General features: G+C 47.1%; 1 protein-coding gene and 1 non-coding gene across 8 annotated transcripts in view; one reads left to right on the forward strand and one right to left on the reverse strand.

Moving 5' to 3' along the window:
- Positions 1 to 19,566, reverse strand: part of MSI2 (musashi RNA binding protein 2) — a 392,076-nt gene that overhangs the window by 366,598 nt on the left and 5,912 nt on the right. The gene's annotated exons all lie outside the window — the stretch shown is intronic.
- On the forward strand, positions 17,700 to 17,834 carry LOC119515083. Its single transcript, XR_005212977.1, has one exon. It is a non-coding gene; the product is annotated as a small nucleolar RNA SNORA70 (small nucleolar RNA).

The raw sequence follows: 19,566 nt of genomic DNA on the forward strand, positions 1-19,566 counted from the left end.
AATCAATACCTCGGACACTGCGCAACTCAGCGGGCCCCGTTTTAGAATTAAAAAGGAAAATAAATCCTGGGCCGTGCTGATCCAGAGCATCAGAGCAATGGGTCTCCCTGCGGAGAACCTCTTCTAACATATTTTATGCGCCTGAAGCCGGCTATTTTTGTTGGCACCCGGTTCCTTTGAAGACTGTTTACAAATACAAAGCAATCAATATTTCCTCGCACAAGGATATCCCCAATAGAAACACAGCCCTGCTGGGCACGTGAATGCCTTCCCGCCGTCCCCACCGGCCTGCCACCCTCTGCTTGCGGCCCCGGGCTCTGGGGAACGCCTCCAGGGGGCAGCACTTCCACTGCCAAGGAGTGTGGGCTCCGGGGACCACCCCCCACCCCACCCCCAGAGGGCGGCACTTCCAGGCAGGGCACAGCTGTCCTGCACCCTTTTAACATCCTTTACCGTGTAATTCGTCCCAGATTGAACACCAATTTTGCTGATTCTGGAGCCAAAATTTCTCTTCCCAAGCTTTTTCAGGGTCTGAATTGGATTGTTGTTGTTGTGTTTAGTCATTTCAGGATTTTTTGATCTGGGCGATTTGGAAGAGGCTCTTTCTCTTTCTTTCTCTCTTTCTCTCTCTCTCTCTTTCTGTATCTAAATATATTTTTGCATGCTCTTTAAGTGGCTTAAGGCTTGGCATCCATCTCCAACACATCTATAATGGATCAGGAGCCAAAATCTGTTTCTGATTATAACAGACAAATTAAGCCCCACTGAAGTCAGGGGGCGGGAGCAGGGAGGCTCTTTAAAGAGTCAGTGATACTGACCTGATGGGTTCTACCCACAAAGAAGGCACTTCAGCCCCGGGGGCTGCCCCTACTGACTGACCCCATAGGGCCCCTGCTTCCAAATGTCCCAGCCAACTCACTTCAGAAGGTTTCCGGGTCGGGAGTACACGTCTAGTGGAGAGGGCTTTCTAAAAGTCCTCCTGAGTTTGAAAGGGAAAAGAAGGGGAGTGGGGAAAGTTTACACGAGCTCCCCCTCTCCCAAAAAAGGCAAGCCCCCACCCAGAGAACACAGCTGCAGGAAGATTAAAAACATTTTATTGTTTAAAGAGTAACAGAGAGTTGGTGGACATGGGCAATTTAAAATTAAATACAACCTCATGTCACAGCCACTTGCAGTTAAAGGTGAACGTGTTACTTTAAAAGCAAAATCATCCCTGCCAGAAGGGCTGCCTTTCTCTGAGGGACCCAGGGGCCTCCTCAATTATTAAAGTTGTTAGCTGCCATTCAGCTGCCCTGGACCGCAAGCTTCTTCCAGACAAGTATTTTCTGGAGCGAAAAAAGTCCTGCCCTCTCCCCCTCCACAGAGCATAAAGTAACATGCTTTAGAGAAGATGAATAGTATCTTGTTGAGGTAAAAGACTCAATTATAAACCTTCAGAAGGATTCCCAAGGAACATCTACTACAGTGACAGTGACTTAAGCAAAACCGAAAGGCAAGTTAAAATATTTCCCTTCTCTGTACCCCCTTCCATCCTCCCACCCCAATGGAAAGGAAGAAAGGGAAGGAGGGAGGGAGGAAGGAAAGGAGAGAGAGGAAATGTTGTCATAAAAAAATCAACTTGAGATCTGGACACTTATCTGCCATAAAGCAACATCCTACAATCCTGAAAGACAAGCCGGCCACACACACACAGTTCTTTATCATCTCAGCAAGACTTATGGCTCAGGAGGCTGGTACTAACTTTAGTATCAGATTTATTATGCGCAGGGGACAGGAATTCGTCAGGCCTGTCCCTTGTCTCTACGTGCAGGACTAAACTGCTTTCAGATGGCTCCTCTGAGGAGCAACAAGCCCAAAAAGAAACAGAAACCCCTGCACTCCTATTACCCTAGAATCCTTGGCAACTACAGGACCAGCCCTACAGGCTGCTTTCTAATCCTCTCAAAGCCCCTTCTGGGTGTTTCTAAGAGCTTCCTCTGACTAAACGAGTGCTTCCTCTCTCATTTTTTGTTTGAAACGCACCCCATGCACCCAAGCAAAGACACGAAACCCCAAGGTCATAAAGCAAGGGACACCAAAATAGTCTGAAACCAAACCCGGGAGTGGTAGCTCCTCTTCTCCCTGCTTTCATCTCAAGGGAAATAAAGCCAGGGAAAAAGTGAGGACAAATTTGAAATGCCAATGTCCTCAGTCGGCCGCTTCGACCTCACTCCACATCAAGTACTAACTGGGAGACACATTTTCAGGTTGTTTTATCTCCGCCACCGGTTTCTGGGTTGTCTTTTGTCCGCTGTTGGCCCTGACTTTTCTCAGGGTTACCATATGGAGCGGGACTGTCCCTCGGTAGTTCTGGCAGTTGTCAGTCAATGTGACTGCTGTACTCCACCAGGCCCTTTTTATACAAAAGGCCTCACCGAGGCAAAACGAGCTTCCCTTTGATTTGCTCACCTCTCCATGTAAAAATGACTCGCATCCCTCGACCGAGCACGGCTGCACTCAGGGAAAGGCTGAAATGCAGTATATTGGGAAACAAGGCTTTTTAAAGCACTGTGTGGAAGGTGAGATCCTAGCTCGGGTTCTGCTCGAAGAAGAGCTAAATGGAGTGGGCTGGAACGGAATTAGCCTCAGAAAACCCAGCGAGAGTGGGAGTGCATCGATGCCAATTTGCTGGAAAGGATTTGGAGGGTAAACGGAGGACCGCTTGGATGGCAAAGATAGAAATAATTCATTTTGCAACCTTTTGGATCCACGTCAGCCTATGGCATCCGGTAGGTATGTATCATTATCAACCCACCAGCCGCAAGGGAAAGGGCAGACCAGGTGGGCTCAGAATCTGAAAATCCGGCTCTTCGGCTCTTGGCAGGCAGGTGTGGCCTTTGCCCTCAAGGCCGGTGCTCCCGGAGCCCCCACCCCCGACCATGGGGGAATTGCCGCCTGATGAGCAGACACAGACTAGCAAACACCAAGCACCTCCTGCGATACTGCCAAGACTTTCTGGGGGGACATTACACTGCAGTCTCATGCCCCTGAGACACCCAGCCATACACAAGGACAGACCCTGTGAGCGCCTTCCCCTCGCCCCCATGGGCCCCTGGCCTGGAGAGAACTCATCCAAGGGCCTCTTCTCTTGGCCCCCAGATGCAGAGAGCTCTTTCCCAAACACCCATCTCATCAGGCCACCCCTGCCTAAAACTCATCAATGGCCCCCCGTGACCTGATACTACAGTCCCCAAAGAACAGGGAGGGTTAGGACTTCTATTTATGTTTATTATTATTCTCATTCTTTTTAATTAATTGTCTATGATTTATGAGGAGCATATTATTTTAGCACAGTAGTACATCTATGTCATTTAGGTATGCACGTGCATGCTCAAAAAACTTTTATCAATAGGGATACATCACCAAGAATGTGGCGATCTCCAGCCAAGAGGGTGCAACCCAAACTCCTGAGCCAGGCCCATCTGAGCCTCCCTGCCTGTGTCTCCCGCAGGCACCAGCATCCCAGGCTCCTGCAGAGGTGGGGAGGGAGCCTCTACCACACAGAAGATGAGCAAACTGGAGCTCACCTTTGACATCGGGACCAGGCCACCAAGCTGCGGCTGCAAATCCTCAAGTGTCTCTCACATCCATCCACGGGTCCCCATCGCCACCTCCAAGAATTCCTCCAAGCCGCAACGGCTTCCTAACTGATCTCCCCAACATCTGTGGGGGCACCCACAAGCCATCTTCCACAAGGATTGCCAAGGTGTGCTTTTCCAAACTCAGAACTTATCATTTCGCTTCCGTCTTTAAACCCTTAAACGGGTTGCCCAATCCCTTAGGATAAGAAGAAAACCCCCCACTCTGGAGCAACAACCTAGCACGGCCTTGGCCCATCACCAGCCTCACCTCTCGTCTCCCCCTCCCTGTGCTCTGCATTCCAGCCACCCTGGCTTCTCCCAGCACCCTCATCCCGCCCTTCCCTATCAAACCTTGTATTCACTCTGCAAGCCCAGCTTCAAGGTGGTTTTTCCAGCAAGCCTTTCCAGCAGCACCGTGTAGGAGACCTGGCTTCCCTATAACACTCTTACAAACACCCTACACATCCCTGTATTTCCCACCATCATTGTAATTAAATGGCGGACCATGTAATAAGTTGTTTCATGAATGTGCCCACTGCCAGACTGCAAACTCCCTGAGGGCAGGGACTGGGTCCACCTCATAACATCCCCACGCGCCGGCTATGGCCTGGCTCGGGATGGGTGCTCCATTCACCTGCCGCCCCACAAGCAAATCAATCTCTCACCACACATGCCTCTGCACATTACACCCCAGCCCGTGAGGAACCACATGCCATGATCCCCAAAACCCACACTGCTTAAACTGTTCCCACAGCTCCCTGAGCGTGGAGTAGCTCTCCCCTCTCAGGATTCAGCTCCGTGGGGCCTGTCCTGACCGCTCCCTTCTCTGTGTTCCTGCTGCCGATGGTATAGATCAAGCACACCCACTGTCACACCCAAGTGCACATCCTTGTTTGGTCACCGTCTCCCCTGCTGTCCTGGGAGCAGATGCAGGGCAGGTCCTGTGTCTGGTTCTCTGTCCCTTCAGGGTCTGTCCTGCAGTTTGTGCCGTACTTGGCTGTGCCGTGCTTGCTGACATACACTCCCTCTCTCCCCTTCCCCGCAAGCTGCTTTCCTCTGTGCCCCCTCCTTCCACCTTCCCTTCAGTAACAACCTCCAAGGTGTCTCCCACCTCCCACCCCTAATCAGGCCTACGCTGAGAACGAAGCTGAGACACACGTGACGGCAGCTGCCGCCCCTTCCCAGCAGCCATCCTGCCCCACAAGCTCTGCTATCCGCAGCTCCATGTGGGCAGGGACCAAAAAGGGCACGTACCTGTCCTCGGTTCAAACCATTCCAGCTGCACACGCAAGGCATGGCCAACAGGTGCTGGTGGAGTCCCTCACTGCTGGGCTGACATAAAACCATTTCACCGAGAGGAGGAGGAGGGAGAGGAAGCAATAAAAAGGCAGAACTCTGTCTGCCAAACACAACAAAGAACATTCTGAAATAGCAAATGGCCTTTGATCAGCTCTGCCTCAGTCAAGCAAGGCTTTTGAATTTCAGATAGTACCAGACGTGGGTTCCCCAAAACTACTGTAGACCTCCACGTCGCTTGGTAATTGGTCCCCCTCCCTTTCTTCTGCAGTGAAGTGGTGAAGAAGTCACACAGGGAAGACCCCAGTCCCCTACACTATGAAGCTGCGTGGCGCAGCTGCAGCCCGGAGATCACGCTGGCAGGAGGGACCATCCCAGATCTCCCTGCCACCGGCGCACACCCTCAGCAACGCTGAGCCCCTCTTCATCCGCAGCACCCACCCAAAGCCGGGGGCACCTCAATGTCTAGGTTCAGCTCCCACTTGCCACACAAGCCTCCCCTCCTTGACCACCTCTCTCTCCCTCTGTAGGAAGCTCTGCCCAAATCAGCTCAAATGTTTCCTTGATGTGAGCCTTTCTGGCCCACACCTTGACTGAAATCTCAGACACCTGCCGTCACAACACCACGGGGCTGTTAACAGTGACAGCTGCTCCCAGGTGCAGAGTGCTCACCACCTCCCAGGCCCTGCACTGGGCATTTCAATCACCATCTCGTGCCATCCCTAGAACAAAAGTCGGCATTATCACACATCATTCCCACTTCGCAGATCAGAAAGCCAAGGACTTGCAAAGTTAAGTTCTAGTTGAGAGATCATGCAACTAGGAAATTGTCCAGCCAGAGATAAAATCCTAAGACTACCTGCCTCCCGAGCCTAGTCTCTGAAACTCTAAGTGCTGTTGCTTCCTACCACATACTCCCTCATTCTCCCCCAGGCGAAGATAGGGAAACTGAGGCATGCAGCCACAAGACGATTTGCCGGAGGTCATGTTCAGCTAATCAGTTCTTACTTAGCTAAGAACAGAAGCCAGGTCTCTCCTGCCTCACCTGTAGCATTCACACACACCCATGGTCAGCTGTCTTTTCTGCGGCCCCAAACTGTCCATCGAAAAGGAAATCAGCCCAAACCCACAGACCACAGAACAAAGATCCTTAACGTGATCTAACCTGAGGGAAGCAGGTCTCTTCCTCTCTAGGTCTCCTGTCCACTAACACTACAATGAGGCTTGCTGGCTCTTTCCGTCCTTTTCCTTTCTGCCACCTTCCCCAAAAGGACTGAGTCAGCACTGGTAAAGCTTGGAAGCAAGGATCTTAAGGCTCAGCACAAAATGAAGTGCCTCCCTGTTACCTGGCACTAACTGGGGACTCACCTCAGGGAAATTCAAGTGACACCCAATTTGGAAACTAAGGAAATGAGTCATGCCTCCCTGAGAAAGCCAAAGAGATGACCTTCACTTGCAGAGAAGGAAACCGAGGCAGAAAGCAGCTGGTCAAGGCCCCACACTGACCAGGACAGAGAGAGGCAGAAAAGCATCCTCAGAACCCAGACCTGCTCTGCTCTCTCATTTTGTGCCTCCCTCATGACCCAAGAGAATCGGTTGCATTCTTCAGGAGTCAGCCCCCAAATTCCTAAATTCCTTTGGCTTTGAAACCCAGAAACTGTCACACAAAAAGCAGGTATATGCAAAAGGGAGCGTTTGTCACAACAGTTGAAGCTCTCTCATCAAGCAACAGAGGTCTAAACTGGCTCCTAATTAATATTAACCCTCCAAATCAGAGTCGTGCTCAGAAAACCCTGGATGGAGAGACATGGGGCGGGAGGGGAGTCTCCAATTTTCTTTTTACTTCACCTGGAAAATTAAGAGCGCCACTGATTTGAACAAGAAATCATCAAGGAAAGCAATCACAACTCCACATGGTCTGTAACTTCATGGACCTGGATGCGTAACCTGCCACCTTCATGCACTGAAATTAAAATGACCGTGGCAAGAATAGCAATGACGGCATGGGTTTGTTCCTCCTCTCCCATTCTTAGAAAACATAAAACCCCTACAGAAGATTCAAAAGCAGATGCGGTAACAGAGCTTCCTTACTTGCCAAAATAAACCAAGAGAAAACTGGCAAAAGATCCCACCACAGCCCTCCGAAGATTTACCCCAAAGGATAATGAAGGGGGGCAGTGAACACAGGGAAATGCAGGAGGTGTGTGTGTGTGTTTGGGGGGGGGGGGGTGGTTGCTGTCTGGAGACCCTCAACTCCAAATCCAACACTTACTTGCTGTTTCTGTGTTAATTACAATAAACGGCTTCATAGCCTAGCGATCACCTAATGGAGCAGCAAATATGGCTTTTTCCCGATAATTAGTCAATGTAATCTACTGCTATTTCCCTCCACCCAGCCACCCCTTTTCTCCTTCTCTTTCCACCCTCTACACACTAACATCCACACACACTCCACCTCCAGGCCCAGGATCCACTTACAACCATAATCTTGTTCTCCTTTCCTGGCAACACCTGATAAATTTCACTGGGCGGACAGACAGTGGAGGGGGCTAATTTGGAAGTGAGCAAAGAGGCCTGGACACACACACTGTGAACGTCCTCAGGCGTCTGGGGGCATTCCCAACCCCAATAGTCCATCTCCGAGGTCAGGGATCCCGCAAGTCGGTAACCAGGAATTGTGGCCATCACTGGGCATTCTGCCAAACTTACTCCCGCTTACACATCAGAGCTCAGGGATATGTAGATCAAAACGTAATGTTACGTGTTCCCAATTCATTCTAGCAAAAGGTTCTAGGGAAAGGTAGCACTTACCTTCCGTCCCAACTCCCTCCCTCCTCCCTCCCAACTGTCCTCATAGGTTTCATTCCCTGAAGTTACTCCTTCCTTCTAAGGAGTCCCCCAAACCTTGAACCTCTTACCATCTAGCCACAGGCCTCTGACAGCCGCCACCGTGTGTCAAAAGAACAAAGGCATCTTCAAAGGCTTGTGCACATTATCTAAGGTTCCTGACTTAATACAATTATTTCCCCACCCATGGGAATTCGGGGTGTGTGAAACAAACTCCATAAGACAGCTTTTTTGCATGCAGATAAAAGATAACAACACTTGCCCCTGTGGTCTGCTTTTCTCTACGCTAAGGACTTAGCAATTTCAGGTATCCTCATCACCAGCAAAACCAGAACACTGCATCTTTACCATTTTCAAGACGGGCAAAAAAAAAAAAATCCCTGGTTATGAGGGAAGAAATTAACATTTGCTGAGACTCAACCATACACTAGGTGCTTTTTTTATACTGTCTCATTTAATCCCCACAACTCTATGATCCCATTATTTCAGATGCAGAACTGATTGAGGCTCGGTAAAGCTTAGATACCTTTCTAAGGTCTCAGAGTTCGTGTCGGCAACAAGATTCAAACCAGAGCCCTCAGACTCTAGAGGCTGTGCCCTGTCCAATGAGCCACGTGCCTCATTTAATACAGTGCAAGTGCTTATGTCTGAATCTCAATTACACTGCAACTCAACTGAAGTCATATGTACACACACATATGTGTATGTTTGTGTGTGTGTTCTTTTGCACTTCTCAAGTATCACAAAAGAAACAATATGTAAGGCAGCAGGCACAGCTCTCATAACACTCCAACTAAGGCAGACAGCATTTTGCCGAACTTATCAGAGGAAGATCCTCTTCCTCAGCGATACCATAACTCACACATCCGCAGAACTTACATGCGCCAGACACCAATCTAAGCACTCTATCTATAACTCTTACAATCCTCACATCAACCCCATGAAGGAGGTACTTTCGGTATCTCCATTTTACAGATGACAAAATGAAGGCATGGAATACTTAGATGACTTGCTCAAGGTCACACAGCTGGGAAGTGGCAGAGCAAGAATTCAAACTCAGATGGTGGTTCCAGAGTCCTCACTTATAAACACAAAAGCTCCAACACCTCTATAGAAAGTAATAAAAATAATAAAGTCAATGATTAAAATGAGGAGTGGGGGTATGGGGGGGTCATAGAGCTTTATCAGCCCACATTCTCAGCCCCCAACCTGTATGACACCAAATTGTTCACAAGCTGCTGACATGATTTCTCTTTCCTGAACGAACGGTCTAGTCAAGCTCTCCTGCCAATATCTCTTTAAGACAAGGACCCAGAGGGCCCAAGGAGCTGGTCTCTAGGCGGCTCTTTAAAGCCCCTGCACAGAGGGATGTTTGAAGATGCCTGAGTTCAAACCCACTAAGCACTTGCCCGACACTTGGAGGTTTCATCTGGATAGCCCTGGAAAGCCGTCATTTCCCATTAACACAATCAGTCCTTCTCCTGGGATGCCCAGGGGGTCTGATCGTCCTCACTGCAACATCTCTTTATAGCTTGGGGAAGAACTCAGGTGAATGTTTCCAAGGTACCATCTACTCTAATCCACTGGGGTCCTGCTGGAGAGGGGCAGTAGCTAGGAGAACTAACGCTGGGCGCGAGCAGGCTTCAAACAAACAGCATGATTTGGCGATAAAGGCAATAGCAACACGGTAACGTGGCCGCATGCCAAACACAAGCCGCTCAGGCAGGACTTATGCTCCAAAGAACTTTAATTGAATTCTTTCAGCAAGTACAGCAGAAAAATTCATAATGAGGCCCCCTCCACTCTGTCAGTCAGTTCTATAGCTGTGTGGATCCAATGAAAAATCATTTTTAACAAGGATATGGGACACGTATGGACGTTAACTTGAACGTCATGTACTGCAGGGGAAAACTGATCAAATCCACAGATTTTTATTTTCAAAGCTATTTAAGTAAGGCATTCTGCCATAATCAGCTTTACTACCCCTATTAGTACAGGAAAACAAGTTCTGAACCTGGCTCCCCAGTGAAAAATGCAAAATTTGTATAATTAAAATTGTACTTGTGAAATTCAAACACACTTTAATTTCCTAAGGGCCCCCTAATCAAGTCAGAAGTTCTTACTAAAACCAATTATCTGCTTTGAAAACAGAAGAGGAAATATATACATGCACTAGTCTTGTGAAGAATCCATTCCAATTTTTCCCTAGATCAAGCATCCTAATTTGATCCTTTTTCTCCAGGTGGAGTAGAAGGTGAACCTACTGGTTAATTTGTATTAAGTATTATGTGTGTCTAAGTTTAAAAGGTTTTTGTTGTTGTTTGCTTTCAGCTACAAAATTGATGTACTGAGAGATATCCCATAGGGAACTGAGTTGATGGGGATAAAGAAAACAGGTATATGACAATAAACACCCTCTGTATTTCCACCCGCCCCCCTCCAACAGGTCCCATCTAGCTTCTCTTCTTGAGATCTCACAGTCATGTTTGAAACGCTTGCTCGATACTGGTTAGAAGACGCACTCCAACATCACAATGAAGAACAAGATGGAAGAGACCAGCTTCATTTCACAGACAGGGTGACAACAGAGCCAGGCTCTCCCAAATTCCTACAGGGTAAATCAGCAACACCCAGGTTTCTCACCTCTTTACCAGGTAATCTACCAGAAATGTCGCAGCTTTTTTTTTTGAGTCAGTGGAAATTATTGCACAAGTGCAACATGGAAATACAGAATTCTCTCCAAGACACTAAAATATTTAAGAAGCAGTTGTTGCAAGGTTCCATTTATACCACCAATATGAAGTGCTATCAGTCTAGGACCTCGATGGGAAAAAAAAGGAAAAAAAAAAGCCGTACTCCAATAGGTCTTCTCATCCCGCTCCCAGAATCCATTTCAGCGATGAGAGTATTGACTTTTCATGCTCTTGGCTGTCGTGTTCCATCTGTGCCCAGTTCTGTGATGTCAGCCTCGTATGCTATCCCCACCTGGGCTCCAGCAGGTACCCGGAAGGTAAAACAAAACGCCTCCTGGTTTAAAACTATTTTTCAGCAGGTGGGAAGACACAATGGAACCTGCCACACCTGGGCTCTCTAGGGTGAAGACTGTTGCAGCAAACCAAGCAGGGTCTGGTGTTAAAACTTTCATCAGAAAAAACGCACACGCACCCACGCAAGCAGGCAGAGGGACCCAGGCTTGGCCGAGGGCGAATTTTGGGAACCGCTCCTGTGCTAGCATGCTGCGTCCCTTCCACCCACACAGTCACCTCGTTAATGTCGCTCAAAATCACATTTTGCTACACTAGGTCTTTCTGCATTCGGTTCCGTAGGCAGCCCAAAGCCGGCTTCCATTGCATACGTCTGGTCATTGGGAAACTACCAGAAGCTTTGACTGGTGAAAAGGAAAACTTTCACAGGACCCCCCTCTTCACTCTTTCCCCTTTCCCCTCCTTGAGTCTTTTCTCTTTGGTGTTTTATTCAGAATCACTACACTCACAAACTATGCTCTGGGGAAAAAAAAAGAGAGAGAGAGTGAGAAAACAGGAGTAGATTGGAGTGGCCCATCTATTCCCAATTGCCCAAAGAGAATAATTCATTTTGGTGGAGGATATGGATGGAGGCCTGACTACATTCCTACCGTTTTCTGCCCTTCAGAACAATAAAAATGTAAAAACCCAGAGGAAAGAAGGCCCAAGGTGGCGAGAAGGAGACACTCTTGACCCCGAGGAATTCATTTTCCCGGAGCTTCAGAAGCGCTCTCTCCCCAGACTGCATCATCAGGATCGTTTTATCAGACTTTTCTAAACCCTTGAAATTGTCACATAATTGAAACAGGAACAGCAATTTAGAGCTCTGAATGGATTTCCTAAAAAGAAGACTGTGCTTGCCAACATCCCCTCCTTGGCCACTCTTGCCCCCAAACTAAATGTAAGGCCCTCCTCCCCTTCTATAGGAGTCACACATTCCCCTAATGCCTTAGATTTTAGAACATTTGGGTGAAACATCCCAGACAACAGGCTAAAAAAAGAATCCATTAGCATTAACTTGCCTGTCACAGCCAATGACAAACAAATGAATGTGATAGAACTACCCCCAGGCAGATAAAGACCAAGACGAGGAAAACGAGGGCTCACGGGGAGACCTCTCCCACTGTGGTGTCTCAGCTGTCCCCAAGCTGCTCCCCAGGACTTCACTCTCAGAGACAGCAAAAAGGCAGGCCTCCGAGTCAGAAAAGGAGATGAATTCGTAATGCCCATCAAGCATCCCCGGGGTAAAGGGTGCACGCCATCTCCCCCTTAAGAGCCAGGCTCAAACCAGGAGGCTAAGCCACTGGCAGAGAATTGTCCAAATCTCAACTTGCTGCTCCATCCATCATCCCTAAAAGGGGCAACAGCGTCAGCCAACCTAGGAGCTACTAGATAAGGTCCTCCTGTGATGGAGGGGGGGTGGGGGGTGGCATGTTTGGGGACAGTAACAGATAACTAATGCTTACATTGCCCCACTATGTGCAGGTATCACTGTGGGCACGTACTTCCCATGCATTAATTCATTTATTCCCCTTAATTCTACAATGTAGGTACTACTGATATCTCCATTTTTAAAAAAATCACAAAACCGTTAAGCAATTGGTCCAAATTTCCATAGCTGGTAAGTGGCACTTAACTAGCTGAACAGGACTCTTAGAGAACACGCAATAGAAAGCAACCTGAAGCTTCCTGGCCGGAGCACAGCAAACCCTATTCTTCAGCTTTAGCATTTTACAGCGGTCAGACCAAGCGGAAGAACCTCAAATCTATCCACTCATAATGAATGCAGTGGGGCTTAGCAGTTAAAGGAACAAAGCCTTGAGGTTCAGACTTTGGTACAAATGCCAGACCTGACCCTTTTGGGCCTCAGTTTACCCATCTGTCAAATGGAGATAATACCAACTATTGCAAAGGAATGTTTTACAGATCAAATTAAAGGAGATAGAGGCTTCATCCTTTGCCTATAAAATACTACCTTGCAATAAGTGACAGCTATTATTTTGATTAAGGATTTTTTTTTTTTTTTTTGATTACTCAAAATCTCAAACTAAAAGAAATACAGCAACCAGGCTCCCACCCTGAAAAAAACTTTCCAGATGATTGGGGGTTTGGTGTTCTCTCTCCTCAAAAGAAAGGGAAAACGGGGAACACCAGGGGGTACCTGCCCTCGACCTGGACCAACCACAGTGGGCCACTGCCTCCACGTGCCACAGAGGAGGGCAAGGTAGAAGGTAATGACAAAGGACTGACAAGCTCCTCATCGGCTGCCACACACTCTGAAGATCAGGAGTGGTATCTGCCAACAAGAAAACCGCTTCTGAAGAATGGCCTCTAGCCAGGGAGAACACCGTATGAGTTAGCCTAAGCCACAAGCCCAGTGTGGGACATTCTCCGTGCTACTGCACGGTCCTATCGGCGACCCCAGCTTCTATACTGGTCCAAAAGGGCTTAACACATTCTTACGGAGTATCCCCGTAATTCTGCACACACACACAGCAGCTTCCCCAGCACCGGCCAAATAAAGCACAAACTCGTCCGCTTTGCCTGGCATTCAAGGCCTTCCACAGCTTGGCCCTTCCAAGCCTCGCTCGCCCAGACTACTCTGCAGCACACACCCTCTGCTACACCTGCACCACCTCACCTGGCTGGTCCTGAGCCCACACCACGTTCCTGATAGTCCTCCTTCCTACCAGTTCGTCAGGATCTGGGGCAAAGACCACTTCCTCCAAAAAGCTTCCTTAGTTCTTCCTCCCTCTAAATGCTGTTTCTACCCCTCTTATTGTGCCTCTCACAGCCTCTTCAGGATCACAGCAAGTCCCCCTCCTCCATAGGAGGTAAAATCCTTGAAGAATGGTGTCTGCTTTGCCACTCTGCATTTATTCTATCTAAAAATAATCAAGGATGTCTATGATGTGCAAAGTGCAGTATTAAAGAGCTGGGATTTTTTTTTTAGTTAGTAAAATAAGCTTTTGCCCTTGGAGTTTATCGTCCAGTGGAGGGCGATGAGTCATGAACCTAAATAACCATAAAAATCAGAACAATGTACCTAACACAGTCCCTGGAGCTGAGCAGAAATTTGGTAAACTATTACTGAATGACTGAAAGATATTAAAAGATATGGTCCATTCCCAGCCCTACCATCACTTATGCTGCTTTGGTTTCCACACTGATGCCGTATTATATATTTATCTATTCGTCGTGGCTTATTTGCTCCACCAGAGTGAAAACTCCTTGCAGGCAGGGACTTCATCTTCCACTTCACGCTATTCCAGGGCCTCAAACTATCTAGCGTATAACAGGTGCTCAATAAAGGTTGGCGAATGAATGAGTGAGAGAATGGGGGTGTGCTCAGTAAGGCTTTTCTAGCTAATATTATTATTGTTGGAGGAGTCACAACCAAAGAAAAGGTAAAGTGCTGTGGAAATCCAGAGAAAGAAGTATTACTTCCAAGAAAGAGTGGGGACAGCTTCGTGGAAAAGGCTTCAAAAGCAGGGTGTGATTGGTGCAGAAGACATGCAGAGGCAGCCATCCACAAGGGCAGCTGTTCTGAAAAGGGTGAACACTCCGTTTAAAGGCAACAAAAGGTAGAAGAGTCAAAAAAGAAGCTGGAAAAACACACCCCATACAGATGAGGGACTTTACCAGGCTAAGAAGTTTAGATTTTGTTCAGTGAGCATCAGGAAGTCACTGAGGATTTCCTGAACCCACCCCCTCCCCCAAAAGTGGGTGCATACACATAGTCAGCAAGTCGTAACTATAAACCAGGCTTTCGTTAGATGAACACACCAGAACAAACGACAGGAGACAGATGATGAACTACATCTCCCTCGTGTGTTCTCGGGGCTTTCGGCCGCAGACTGGCTGGGTTTAAAAATACAAAACAGGACATGCAGAATGGAAGCCGCCTTAAGGGGCACCCCAACGACTTCAGAGGAGTCTCACCTGTCTGCAAAACAAAAAAAACAAAAACAAAAAACAAAAAAACATCTGACATAGAACACAGGAGCTTCAGCATCTTGGTAGAATGAACTTAACACTGAACTGAAAGCATAAGAGGAAAAGCAAAATCCACAGCAAGGACATTTGTAGGACGAGGTGCCCCACCTCCCTGAGCTGACACCTGCTGCTGACTTAGAAGGCAGGAAGGTGCCGCACTGGCTCAGCCACTAATCCTCCAAGTTCCTCGCTGCTGTTCAAAAGGGCTGCAGACACACCACCACATCCTTGCTGGGGAAGAGAAACCCACCAGCAGGCCAGTTAACTGTGGCTGCCGAGATGACAGCTGCCATCCAAGATGGCAAGACGCTAGCACGACTCGATCCACAGCAGCCAGGGAAGGCCAGATGCGGAAAACAAACCCCTCGCCCTTGAGAGGCTGCGAGGAAGCCACGCCCCCCCGCAACAGGAGGTTTGCGTGTACAACGCTTGTGCTTCCCAGACAACCTTCCAGGGCCCTGCAGCCACGTCAGAGGACCAGCCCGGAACAGGAAAACCTGGCTTCTGGCTCAACCCTTCCACAGTGTGAGCCTGAGGGCAATCTCCCGGCTGACTCAGCTGTGAAAAAGGCAAGCAGGATTCAAAATTCATTCATTTAACAAACAGTCACAGAACACCTACCATCAACAATTCCCTGTCATTAGGAACTCTACATTCCAATTTAGGTTTCTCTTAGGTCCTTTACACCGTTATAATTTTTTTTTTAATTCTATAAAAATAATATCAGCAGACTTTTGCCGGGGAGCTGCTTTGTTACCGTGCCCATTTTACAGAGGAGAGAGCTGTGGCTTGGAAGGGCTTGGGTGACTCACCCAAGGCCATTAGGCTGAATGGATGAGCTATCTCTAAATCAACAGATAATGTTCTGGCCTCTAAAAACTTTAAAGAAATAGACATTGGGGGCAGTGGGAGAGCTGTATCATATGCAAGGATAATTAGGACACACGATGAGCGACACCCAGGTTTCACTCTTGCCACAAGATGCTAGGGTGTCTCTCAGTTTCTCCACACCAGAAAAAAACCCACATGCTTGAGCAAAACTCTTCCAGGCAGCTACTATTTCTGCCCAAAGGGACCAAAGAAAGGACATGATGTGACTGATCTTAATCATCCTCAGTTCTCCAATGGCTTCAAATTAAGTCATCTTTTCAGTATAGCATGGCTACTTTAATTTTTAAAAGGATAGCGGAGAAAACCTCTTACATATTTCACAAGATGAAATCATCATCAGGAGAAACAGGAAGATATGAAATGAACCTATCTTCTGATCAAACGGTACTTCACTAATTAACGGCCACAAGTCTCCAAAGAGTCGCCCCTTTATTAGGTAATAAAGGCCCATCACACTTCATGTGAGATGTGAACACTTACATCGCAGAGGGGAATGATGAACCGGGGGATTCGGAACCATTCCTCTGGTCGCTCATTGAGATTCCGGGCAAGACAGATTTTTATTTATACGATACATTAAAGAATATTATGACAATACTAATATGAAATCTGTTCCTCACCGCTGAGGGTTTTCTTTCGTATTCAGTTACAGTTTCTTTCCACTAGTCTTGTTTTAACACCTCCATAGAATATTTCTCTGGCGAGTGTCAGCAAGGAGGGACAGCCAGAAAGCAGAGAGATGAATTTTAACAGAAACACACGCTGACATATCATTTACAAGCTCCTCACCAAGCCCACGAGCACAAGCACAGTCCACCCCGCCACTGTGGCCCTAACACACACACATGCGTTTCATGGAAGGGAAAATAAGTAAATAATAAATACATAAGGCTTGAATCAAATTCTCTACTCCTGTCAGCTGGCTTTTGGCCCCTAACGTTAACTTTGGTCTGAAACCTCGGTGGCCAGGCTCAAATTCCACTGGAAATAACTTAGACAAGAAGGCACTTACCCGCAGTCTGCCCCCACTCCCAATCACGCACACCTATCAATTACCAGGTTGCCTCACGGGGTCAGAGCAACCTCAGAACCTCCTAATCCAAAAGGATGCCCCCGAGGGCACAAAGGGCACAGAGGGGTGACATCGGGCTTCTGTGGTGGTTCTGCTGCTCACCACCCCCTGCCCTGACTCCACCTCCTCTTCATAACAAAGGGACGACACCCCACAGGACACCACTCTGGTAAAGGGTCCCATTCTGGAGCCAGGCTGTCGGCTGTTTCTGCCTCAGTTCCCTCATCCATAAAATGGGGGTAATACTAGCATCCACCTAACAGGGCTGTGGTGCTGACTAGATGAATTAATACACATAAAGGCTCTAGCACTGTGCCTGGCACAGAAATTCAATTAGTGTCATTATTTTTATTTGACCTCACACAGGACTGGTGTGAGGGCCTGATAAAAGTAGTAGTAAAAGTAGCAGGTAACATTTATCTGGTATTTTCCATATGCCAGGTCTTGTTTTAAGCATTTTACCTTAATTCAACTATTTAATCTGCAGAAAAACTCTATGAGATGGGGAAATTGAGGTTCAGGGAAGTTAAATGACTTGTCCAAATTGATGCAGCTAATGAGGGGCAGCACCAAGAACTGAACCCAGGCCGCCGACTGGCTACAGCATCTGATAATGGTGACGACGAAGTCAACAACAGTTAACGCTGATGATGGTGATGGTGAGTTAACACGTACCACTTCTTGCATTCTTCACAACCTCTCTCCAAGAGAGTAGCTATCATCATGGCCATTCAACAGATGAACAAACTGAGACCAAAAAAGTAATCTGCTGAGATGACCATCAAATGCAACAGAACAGGGCTTCAGGTGAAGACAATGGATGGGAAACTCCTTTTTAAAGTAAAGGGTGGCATGAAGAGTAAGGTAGTATTATTAAATCCCTAGAATTTCCATGGAAAGATGTCTTCCCCCAGCTTGTTTAATGAAACTCACAACTAAAAGTCTGACCATTCTCTGTAGCCAATTAAGCCAACTATTCTCCTTTCCCCATAGCGGCCCAGTCTGCAGTGGCTGCAGACTGTGGCCTCCTTGGTAGTGGACACAGACTGTTGCTTGTATGCATTGCCTTAAGGGACCTTGGAGACAGCCCCTTCCTGCTGATGGTCATGTCTGACATCGTGCCGTCCCCAATCGAGACTCCAGACAGGTACGCGAGGTGCCTTCGGAAAGCCCCAGGGTAAGGTAGCCAGGGTCCCCATAGGCCAAGTCGTCATGTCCATCTGCACCAAGCTTCAAAACAAGAAGCATGGGACTGAGGCACTTTGCAGGGCCAAGTTCAAGTTCCCTGGCCACCAGAAAATCTTTATCTCCAAGAAGCGGGGCTTTAACAAGTTTAATGCTGACAAACTTGATGACAAGCTTGCAGAAAATCGCCTCATCCCAGATGGTTGTGGGGTCAAATACATCCCCAACCAATTTACATCCCCTTGGACAGGCTTTGCCAGCACAGCCCTCACCCAGCTTGTGCCCACCAATTTACTACTTCCTGGCATCAAAAAAAAAAAAAAGTCTGACAAATCACTTATAAGTATGCCATACTCAGGGGCAGTGAGCAGGGAAGACATGCTTCAACAAGCTTGAAAAGTATTCCGTCTCATTTTCAAGTTGACTGCATTACTAAAAAACCAAATGCCATAATATATTAAAGTGAAATATTGCTTTCCTGGGGTTTAAAAAAAGTTGGGGGTGGGGGGCAGGGGAGGGACAAAGGAACAGCAAAGGAGAAGGGAGATGGAGCCACCATGCTTTGATCAACTCAGGGATTTTTCCAGGTTCCCTCTAGGGTAATCTGACCCTAGTTCTGGGTGATCAAATGACTAACCTGGAAATTCAAAGATTCACCCTTATGGAAAAAACAGCAATTCTACTAAACATGGGAAATACAGATAATTCTGAGAAGTCCTCTGAAATGTGAAGGATCATACACAGTTTGGAAAACAACATTTATGTTTTGGAAAACATTTTGGTGTGGAAAACAACATTTTGGGAAAAAACAGTTAAGACAGTCCCAAAGTTTGTGCTAAGTACAGAAATAATCTAGCCTCTTTGATTCATTAATTCCTATTATTTGCTTAAGCATTAGAAAAAAATGCCTTCAGGAAATATTTCAATATATTTACTTATAGATGTGTGCTTCTTTCTAGAAAGAGAGAGAAAGAGAGAGGGAAAGGAAGAAAAAGAAGTTACGAGGCAGGGAGGGAATCTCACAGTGGGCTGCAGACCTGAAATTCTCAAAATACAGCCAACTTTTTCTTAATAATGTGCAAAACCATTCCTCCCTTTAAACCATTAAAAGATTCCACTTCTGGAAGACAGCGCCTGCAGAAACAAACTGAATTTGTTAAAGCCACAAGCCCTTTCCCTTTGTGACCCATAAAAACGAAGCTTCAACTTTTCCTGTTTCACTAAAAGAGTCCCAAGACCACAAGATAAAAAAAAAAAAAACGCAAAAAGCATTTCTTCCTATGCTATGCAGAAAAGAAAAAAGTATAATTAAAGTGTAAATTTAACATGTAAGCCATAAGCCCTTTAAATTTAACCTTAAGCTAACTGCAGCTACATTCTTATATCTACACCTGGCAAGCTCAGAGAAAACTATGTTAGCTACACACTTCTGCAGAAGTGAAGCCCTATCTTAATTTTTTAAGCAAGTCTTGTAGTACCACTCCTACAAGGTTACAACATTTTCCAAACTTCTCCAGCTGGGAACCAGTACTTGCACAAATAAGAAGCACGGTTGGTTTCAAGTGTGCCCTGATTTAACCAACCAACCTGAAACCGAGACATTCATTGCCTCGTCTCTCTCATTTAAGAGTTTGCA

Source organism: Choloepus didactylus, chromosome 18, assembly GCF_015220235.1.
Source record: "Choloepus didactylus isolate mChoDid1 chromosome 18, mChoDid1.pri, whole genome shotgun sequence".
Taxonomy (NCBI): domain Eukaryota; kingdom Metazoa; phylum Chordata; class Mammalia; order Pilosa; family Megalonychidae; genus Choloepus; species Choloepus didactylus.